The sequence below is a fragment of the Macrobrachium nipponense genome, chromosome 12 (genome assembly GCF_015104395.2).
Source record: "Macrobrachium nipponense isolate FS-2020 chromosome 12, ASM1510439v2, whole genome shotgun sequence".
Taxonomy (NCBI): Eukaryota; Metazoa; Arthropoda; class Malacostraca; order Decapoda; family Palaemonidae; genus Macrobrachium; species Macrobrachium nipponense.
The window spans coordinates 54,157,405-54,167,404 of NC_087205.1; the positions used below are offsets into that span (position 1 = coordinate 54,157,405).

Sequence of the window (10,000 nt, forward strand, 5' to 3'; positions counted from 1 at the left end):
ATTTAACGCTTGAAATGGCAATATATTGAGCCCTACTGCTACGCTCTAAACTGCAGCCATGAGCTGTCGTTCGTGAACAGGTTTAGAAATGTTATATTCATCACTAGGCTCAATTTAGAATTTTCTCTCATCTCAAAATAATTAGCTTTCAAACGTTACTGGTTAAAGGCCATATGGATAAGTTCTCTGCAGAAAGATCTGGATGGGCAGTCATCATCTTTTCAGAGTGCTCATCTCCGGAAATTGATTAACTCCACAACAATGTTCTTTAATTACAAATATGTTAGAGGCAAATCTCTTTAGTTGTATCTCACAGAAAAAAACTATGATATTAACATATACAAAGTATGCATGCACTTATTTATTTCAATACAAGTAGCGAATTTCAAATCGGCTGCCTGGAGGAGATAAAAATCTTCCCATTAAATCCACGGTCATCTACCGTGAATTTTAACAAAACGTGAATTTTAACAAACTCTGTATGAAGAAAACTACGACAAACAAATGATATCATTTTCATCGTTCTAAAGAATAAAAATTGCACGTGGATTCCAACAAACCTGATTATACAAACACAAAGACAGCTACCCCCATCTAATCGAGGCTATTACAATCCAACTCGCCTAAGTTGGAGAACTTTGTTTTTAACTAGCTTAACTCGATTAAAGAACGGGCTACTGACACAGTGATAAAAGTTAAGCTTACTCGTCTTAGGAGTTGATTACTCCCGACTCACTCTTTCTATGCTGCACGAAGTCTCATTACCTACGAGTTACTTCATCTATTTGAGAGATGAGACAAAAATATTGCTGGCAGGAGGAAAACCGTCATCACGTGCAGCCTTCATGTGAAAGCAAAAATGACCGAAGGAATCAATGTTATGACGGAAACAAACAAGTCAAGGACACAAGGAGGCCGTTGCCAAACAAAAGAGTCGTTAGCAACTTTGTCCTCGGCAGCTAAACCAAATACAACCTGACGCATGATATCCAGCTTGACTTCTATTTCGTACACAGATTACAAACAAAACTTCAGAACTTCGTTCTCGGGCCGAGCAAACTTTAGACACATGGAAGCGCATTCTTCATATGTAAGATGCCACACATTCAAAGCAAGGAGGGAAACTCTTCTGAAAATATTCCCTCTGGATGGGAACACGAAGTCAAACTTCATAGAAATATGTAGCTCTCTCTCTCTCTCTCTCTCTCTCTCTCTCTCTCTCTCTCTCTCTCTCTGTCTGCCTGAGACATATTGAGTTCAAACGACTCGGAATTCGGAAGATGAAAATTGTCCTTTCCTTATGAGGGGAAAACTACTCATCAAATGAGCAAAATGCGGATGTAACCATTATCTTGATCTCTCTTCATTCCTAATACTTCAGTGTGAAGTTTGTAAAGAGGGCGTTATGAATGTAGTAGAATCATATTTTGACTGGCTCAAGTGACAATCTAAACTGTCAACGCAAATCGAAGAGTTTACCTTGTAAGAGATTTTATCTCTGCATTGAGACACTATAAAATAATTTTTGAAGACTTAAAAGCATAGTAATTTCGTACTGCAATGGACACCGAAGAGCCTTAGATTCTAGAATAGAAATTTAATCTATCTTCGCTCTTAAACAAGGATTTTCGAGCAACTGTTCAGATTGCCGGGGGCCTAACGGTGTTTGGCCTCACTTAGAGGTTCCCCAACAAGCTGTTGCCTTTGCTCATCACGGGACCAAAAGTAAAGAAAAAACAATTACCTCTCTTTTCGACTGAACAGATGAAAGCATACGCGATTTATTCGATAAATATACATTGTAAATGTAAGTATAAGCTAGCAAATACATTTATAAACAAAAAAACTCCTGGTACTAAAACCGATACTACAAATACCCTGGCAATTCTAAAGTAAAAAGAGATAACAGCAAATGTAAAATTTAAAGACAATCTGCGACGACTTATTTCCTTTTGCCATTGTATTTGTGTTCAACAACGGCTGTAGCCACATACATGGACACACACACACACACACACACACACAGAGTGAGAGAGAGAGAGAGAGAGGTTTCTAAATAACCGGATGACATAGTTTACCAGAGGTGTATGTGGCAGTCAGATAGACAAACAGATAGCTAGGGAAAATAGTTTTATCTAAACATAATACTATGCAAAGATAAAAAGAGGGATAAATTTTTAAATAACTAAGAAAAAAATAATCCAGATGTGAATATCAGATAGACAAAGAGAGAGAGAGAGAGAGAGAGAGGAGAGAGAGAGAGAGAGAGAGAGAGAGAGAGACTCCTGCTTCTCTTCGAAGAGAAAGCAGCCAGTACCTGTGCAAACTCATCCAAGCAACTACTTCAGATGCAGCGCTGGATCCCTAAACCTACTTAGCTGAGAAAAGACAAACATTAAAGGGTCCCAAACTTTCATTAGACGGAGGACAGCTCCAGTTCGAGCGCCTCCAGAGAAGAAAATCAGAAGGGAACACACTGCTCCTTTCAGCTTTACAGTTCCAGCCGTTTCCATTTATTGCTAAACGCATTCAACCCACGCTGTCATAAATGTAATGTCCATGTGTTAGCTTTCATGCAGACACACGAACGTGTGCATGAATGAATGAATGAATGAATGACTGAATGAATGTAAATTTATATATATATATAATATATATATATATATATATATATATGGGGAATATAATATATTATATATATATATATATATATATATATATATATACATATATATATATATATATATATATATATATATATATATATATATATATATATAATGTTTTTTATATATATGAATAACTTGATCATGAAGTATATAAAACGTGATGCTATGTATAAATAAAGGTTTTTTTTTTGCCACGAAGGAAAAAAAATGAAAAAGCGAGGATAGCCGAGTACTTTCGGTCCTATTCGGACCCTTTACTGAGGAAAGGGTCCGAATAGGACCGAAAGTACTCGGCTATCTCGCTTTTTCATTTTTTCCTTCGTGGCAAAAAAATCTTTATTTATATATATATATATATATAATATACATTTTTATAATATATATATATATATAATAACTACATACATACTAACATATATATTTATATAAATAAATATACTAGTATATATATTATATATATATAATATATATATATATTATATATATATATATTATAAATGCTATAATGTGTTTCCGTTCATGAAATGTATGAAAACAGACCTGAACCTGGAACTGATCCATTTCTTTTTTGCTATTGTTAAAAACAATGAAAAAGTATGAAACTATTCCTGGAAATAATGTTTTCGTGCCTCGACCATCGCGGGCTAAATCCACCTAGGACCATTTTGTATAACTTTCCGAGCCGAAACTTTTCCAATTTTCCTTTTGTCAATGGCCAGCATAACCTTTTACCCTTCACTCAGACCGACTTCCATCATATAAGCGACCTCAATAACGGAAAGGTTAATCATCTCGTGTGTTGGGTGAGGGATTGTCGAGACCCCTTCCCTCGTGCCCTGGTGCGGTAGGAGGCCTGATGACCCCACGTGCCCCTCAACGGGCCCTGGCAAACAGGCTTTGCAAATGCATTTGCACCCAGGCGGTCCCTCTCCATCATTATGGAACATAACCATTTCGGCAAACAACGCGCTGAGTCCAGATATTGATCTCCGCTTAACATTAATGCAATTCTAATGACGATTAGTTTTGTAAATAACAGAAAATACTCGTCGTGTCACAAACGATCAACAGAATTTTGCGCTGTCTGTCATGCTGTGTTTTTCGCAAGAGAATTCGCCTTCCGGTAAACATGACACAGGCAAAGGCTATCGGAAACAACAACACAACACTCCTTGCAGCTGAACTGAATTTCCGCACGTCATTTCATGACCACTGACTCTGAGTATTCATTTACATTATTTTTTTTATAAATTGAAACGAGAAATTAATAAAATACATCGTTTCATTATATGAAACCATTTATTTATCAATTTCTAGTGTACATAAGTATTATGGTGTACAACTGTACGTATACACATGCAATTGTATAACGTATACCTACTTTTCATCACCGTACATATACTATACAAACATGTTGAGAGATTTAATCCACATAAATGAACTTGTGAATCCTCTACTAATGAGGCTACTTCTAAAGTTCCTAAGTTAATCAACTAAAATCTAGCAAGATGATGATGTTAACCATAAACACACAACACAAATCATTACATATGCGAGAAGACTCGAGCGGAAGGAAAAAAACAAGCAAAAAAAAAAAAAAAGATTTTAAAAAAAACAACATAACACTCGGCTCGGCTGATCCTCTTGGGTGAGGCCAGGAATTCTTCCCTTCCCTTAATCCCATTAGTCTGCGGGAAAAATTCCCATGCAAGAGGCGTCATTTTTGTCTCTTGCAGGTAAAACCAAAACACCGCGTGGGCTAATTCCCGAATGGGTTTCCCTATTCGTACCTTTTCTCCATTTTCCCCAAAATATTTTTAATATTTAATGGAATTCACCTTCAGCCTCACTATTAAATTCCCTTGTGTAGGAAACAACGTTTTTTCTTCATGATATTTACCTTTCATTTTGTTTTGCCTCACGATTTTATCATCTCTCTAAAACGTATGATAATCAGTTCTTGTTTCTGCTTCACATCCTATTTGTTTGAGTGGCAATTCTATGACATATATCCAAACCAGTGCAGGTTTTATCTTGAAGATCCTTCTTGTTCAAAACGGTCTCTTCGTCAGTACATAATGCTTTGACGAGTCACAACAATGTGCAACTTCCAGCTCAACAAATTTTGTTTGTGCTGTATATTCTATTCGACGGATACTACATTCCCGTCCTTTTACTCTCTTTGATAGACTTCTTTTATCCTATTTTTGTCTTATTTGGCATACGAATCGCAGACAGATGTACACGGCCAGAAAGGAAGGCACACAGACAGGCGCGTGTTTATATATATATATATATATATATATATATATATAGATATATATATATATATATATATATATAATATATATATATATACATACATATATATATATATATATATATATATATATATATACTATATCTATATCTAGATATATATATATATATATATATATATATATATATATATATATATATATATATATATATATAATATATATATATATATCTGTATATATATATATATATATATATATATATATATATATATATATATATATATATATTTATATAATACACACACACATATTTATATACATATAAACTAATAATGTCTCACAATATAACTTGTTCAGTTAAAACCTCGAGTTCACTCATAGACAAAGGGCTCCTGACAGACAGACAGAACTTAAGACCAGCGGGAAGAGCCAGACAGTGCCCAGGGCAACTCGATAAACATTCCACACAACTCCCCAGACACGGATCTTGGGAAAGAGGTCTTGCAACTTCCTGAATGTCTTCTAACGCAGTTGATTTCGCAAACCTTGTGACAAAAAGTCCTTAGGCAGGGAACTCGAAAATTATATTGTTTTCATCGTTGAAGAAATCAGACTTGGATACAATATACCTTACGTCATTGGATTGTTTTTAATATTCCTAATCGTTGAGGCTAACGCTTGACGTCGAAGGCTAAAAAAAAAAGAGGCAAGAGAGAAAGGTAATTTAGTGATATAATTTTTGTTATTTGCCCGCAATATGGGTTTTCTTATATCGTTCGATAACTAGTTATTTGGATACACAGATCTAAATGATTCTTCATAAAATAAAACGACAGATATCACAGCTTAGGAGACTATTCCAGAAGTATTAGGCACACATTACACAAAATGCCGTTGTTAAAATCAAACAAATAAGCCAGACGTGACTATACCCAACCTGGTCGGATTCATCCGGTTTATTTATGTTGATAAAAGAGTTCCTGCAACCAAATGTTAATAAACGTGAAAAATAGGATATCAACAAGCTAACGCTCAAGAATTCCTCGTCTCTGTGCAAACTTGACAAAATCGGCAAGGAATTATGTATAACAAACAAGCTGTAAAATGTTCTGATGAATCTTTATAGTTGAAAGTCTACTTACGACGACTGAGATATTTGAACAAAATTAGAATCTTGAGAAAATAAATGATCACACAATTATGGCACAAGATCTGAAAAAGATACAATACATGTTCACATATTCTTACTTATATATACATAAATTTCGATTTTATACATGCATCTTCATACACATACATTTTCAGCCTTTTATTTGCTTCTGCCTCGGAACCAACATCAAAGCAACCCTTTTTTTTGGGGGCGTTTTCATTTTTCAAAAATACAAAATATTTTTTATGGCAGCGTCAGATGTTTGAAAGTCTGATGCAGCAGAAATTAGACAACACGTTGCAATTATTCCCAGAGAGAGAGAGAGAGAGAGAGAGAGAGAGAGAGAGAGAGAGAGAGAGAGAGAGAGAGAGAGAGAGAGAGAGAATTAGTTTTAGTTGAACCGTCAGTGGCCACACTGATACCGGAAAGCTACATAATTAGAATACAGTAAATTCATTTTCGAAAATATTTGGCATAGACATCGCCACACAAAGAACATTTTTATAGTTTTCAAGTGGCTAATAATTCTCAGTTATCATAATGTGAGGACGGAATTTCGAAGGGGAAATTTCGAACTGTCAAAGACTTACTCGTAATCAACACTTTGCAGCGAGATACGAATGACCTAAGGACAATCGCTGGTGAGTTGCTTAACCCTCAACGATGCGGCTCTTCTGAATTTCTACCTATTTCAATTACTCTAAACAGGTGGTTGCATTTTACCCTGATCTAAGGATTGCAATGAATCGCTGGATATAATGGGTTACCAGAAATATAATATTAATGGTCTGTTTTTCGTTCGTGGCAACTTTTAATTAATTCATGTGCTAAATTCTTCGAATATTTCGTTAAATATTGAAAGACCACATAACCACTTATATGAAGATCTTCATATATGCCGATAGTTCTTGAGAAGAGCGGTCATTACCATTTAATCCAATTACTCAAAGTTCGGTTATTACTGCTAATAATTTTCTTTTATACCGAGACGAATTTTCAGCTCAATGGTGTTGGACTACTGTCCGATATTGAAAATTTACAATCTAGAGTTGCAAAATTTCATTAAACTTCACTTCATTGATTCTTCTCAATTATATTCCTCGCCGTCCATATTCTTTATATAAAAAGTATTACATATATTGGGAGGAACCAGTCGTGCAAAATTAATCTATTTACCAAAATCACCTTATCTGATATATATATATATATATATATATATATATATATATATATATATATATATATATATATATATAGAGAGAGAGAGAGAGAGAGAGAGAGAGAGAGAGAGAGAGAGAGAGAGAGATAAACTTGTCTTGTCCGTTATCAGAAGTCGTCTCCCAAGAAAAAAAAAAAGGGCACAATCATTTGAAGCGCTCCTGTACAGGAAATCTCCAGAGCACGCGCGCGCTGCTTTCTACGCATACCCCTATAGACACACACAAATATGCATCCCTCCATTCACCTCTATCTTGCATGCGCTCTCTTGGATTCTTGACGCTGAGTTCCTCCCTTTTCATTACATCTTTCACTCCATCTATCATCCCTTTCCGAGTCTTCCTCTCGTCTTTCTCCCCTAAACTGAGCACTCTTGTCACCAACGTATCATCATTCATTCTCCCCTCATGACCGAACCATCTCAAAATATGTGAGCCATCTCGGCACTTACACAGACTCTTTCGCCACTTCCACATATCGCCACATTTCTCGCCCCTCAGTTCTTCCAACACAACGTTGATTGGTTGATTTTTAGGTTTTAGGCATAATGGCAGGCACTGGGGGAACTAATGCCATTCAGCGCTGAAACAAAAATTGACAGTGAAAAAGTTTGAAAGGTGTAACAGGAGGAAAACCTCGCAGTTACACTATGAATTAATTGTTAGAAAAGGGTGGAAAGTAAGATGGAAGAAAGATAATAAGAAAGGAGGTACATTAAAAGCAATGAGAGTAGTTGCAGCTAGGGGCCGAAGGCACGCTGCAAAGAACCCTTGGTAATGCCTACAGTGCACTGCATGAGGTGCATTGTCGGCACTACCCACCTACGGGGACGAATACAACGTTAACAATTAATCTGTGTAGCTTCCTTAGTCTTTATTCCATTCACACTGAACTACACACTTTATTCCATTGGAAGGGAGTTAGTTCACCTATCCCTCCGAACATCAAGTTTTAGAAATAAATCGAGCAGTGATATTTTGTCAGGAACTTCAACATTCGAAATTATAAAAAGTTTTTAAAAAATTGTCCAAAATATAAATAAAAAAATATAAATAAAAACTAATCCTTCGGGCCAGCTATTGGTATCTATAAGCATCCAATTTACTTCCTAACCTTATGCAAAAAATGCTTCCACACTTTTTACATCATCTACTCATCACTTCTCTCAACCTGACACATTCCGAAACATTAATTAGTGCAAATGATCAATAAAAGCAGCCTATTTCCATTGCAATAAATTCTACCTTGTAACCTACTCTCACGTCTCTCCTGCAAAAGGTGAATATATAATACACACACACACACACACACAAACACACACACACACACACACACACATATATATATATATATATATATATATATATATATGTATATATATATAGTATATATATATATTCAGCAAATCCTTGCAGTATGATGAACTTCAAATCAAGAGGCAGAAAAAAAGAAAACAAAAATAATCGGACCGGAAAGAATAAGAACGACACTTTTATTTAGAATCGCAACGATATTTGCGTGATTTTCAGATTGACAGATTCGCCTACGAGAGGAATGGGAGGGAAAACTTTAGGTGACTATAATACCCAGAGAGAGAGAGAGAGAGAGAGAGAGAGAGAGAGAGAGAGAGAGAGAGAGAGAGAGAGAGAGAGAGAATTTTTCAAGTCGCCAATCACAAAATTACAAAATGACGCCAGATCCATCTCTAACATACCTCAGATACTATTGAGCATTCGCGAGATGTTTCGTCGCTGGAGATGAAATGGTAAACGTTTACAGAATGTAAAGACTCACAAGGGAGAATGTAAATGAAGAGGAGATGGCCAAATATTACGACAAATAACTTAATTGCGTTTCGCGACTCAAAACAAAAAAGAAACGTTTCATTTTTTGCATTACTGTTTCTGAAAAATGGAAATATTCTCTTGCATCTTGCATTCCGCTGTCGATGATGATCTGACGTTACAAAGCGCATCTGATAACTAGATGAAAGTGAAAGGACTTATTTGGATGAAAGAACGGGCTTCATATTAAATTTACCTCACGATTCAAAGGCGGCAAAACAATTGGTAATTACAGCTATAATTCAAGCGTTAGTCTGCCACTCAGGTTATATATATATATATATATATATATATATATATATATATATATATATATATATATATATATATATACATATATATATATATATATATATGTGTGTGTGTGTGTGTGAGTGTGTGTGTGTGCGTGCGTGTGTGTGAACTTTTCATCGTTAGCCTTCCTCTTTTAAGAAACTTCTGGACATAACGGGTTATATGACGTACAGTCTTATGATCCTTTAACGTGTCAAACACACAAAAAAAACAGTAAACGAACTGATGAACCTATTATATGGTGAAAAGAAAGAATAGCTTATGAGGCCATTAACGGTAACTTACTTGAAAATAGTCTATATTATAACCAACAATTAGAATGGAATAGGCAAGAGGAAATAAATAAATAAGGACTATAAACTTCGATCTTCTTGCAAAAAGTCTGAATGGTGAGGCGAAAATAATTGTAAATATTTCCAAATTCTTGGATGCTAATAAATTTTCATCGGAATCAATGGTTATCACTCGATTAAATCACGAGAGAGCAAAGGGATGTTGTGCCCGACGAGTTCTCTCAAATGTTCTGACTTCACGAGGTTTACCGTTAGGAAGGACAACGCCTTC

The 10,000-nt window shown here is 35.4% G+C and overlaps 1 protein-coding gene across 12 annotated transcripts in view; it reads right to left on the reverse strand.

Moving 5' to 3' along the window:
- Positions 1-10,000, reverse strand: part of LOC135224544 (mechanosensory protein 2-like) — a 745,504-nt gene that overhangs the window by 154,947 nt on the left and 580,557 nt on the right. The gene's annotated exons all lie outside the window — the stretch shown is intronic.